We start from the raw sequence: 309 nt of genomic DNA, 5'->3' as shown, positions 1-309 counted from the left end.
TGAACGAAGAGGACATGTTTTAGGATCTCTTATCGTTTAGATATCATGTCTTTGAGATTTTTGAGACCAATGCGATGGGTTTAGGGCAAGACCAAGGTTTACTCTCGGTTTTAAGGTTTGTGCGGTGACTAGCCGGCTATCGGTTTTCCTGTTGCGATTTCTACCTGATTCGTACCGATTTAAAGTCCGCGATAGGTTCTTGGCTTATACGACTTGTATGGTACGAATCGAGCATCTTTCCCGAGACAATTTTTAAGCCAACTGGAAATGCTAGACAAATATTTCGGATTTTTTTTGTAGCGCGCTTTC

Source organism: Brassica oleracea, chromosome C5 (assembly GCF_000695525.1).
Source record: "Brassica oleracea var. oleracea cultivar TO1000 chromosome C5, BOL, whole genome shotgun sequence".
NCBI lineage: Eukaryota > Viridiplantae > Streptophyta > Magnoliopsida > Brassicales > Brassicaceae > Brassica > Brassica oleracea.
The sequence above is the reverse complement of the archived record's forward strand: the minus strand, read 5'-3'. Positions refer to the sequence as shown.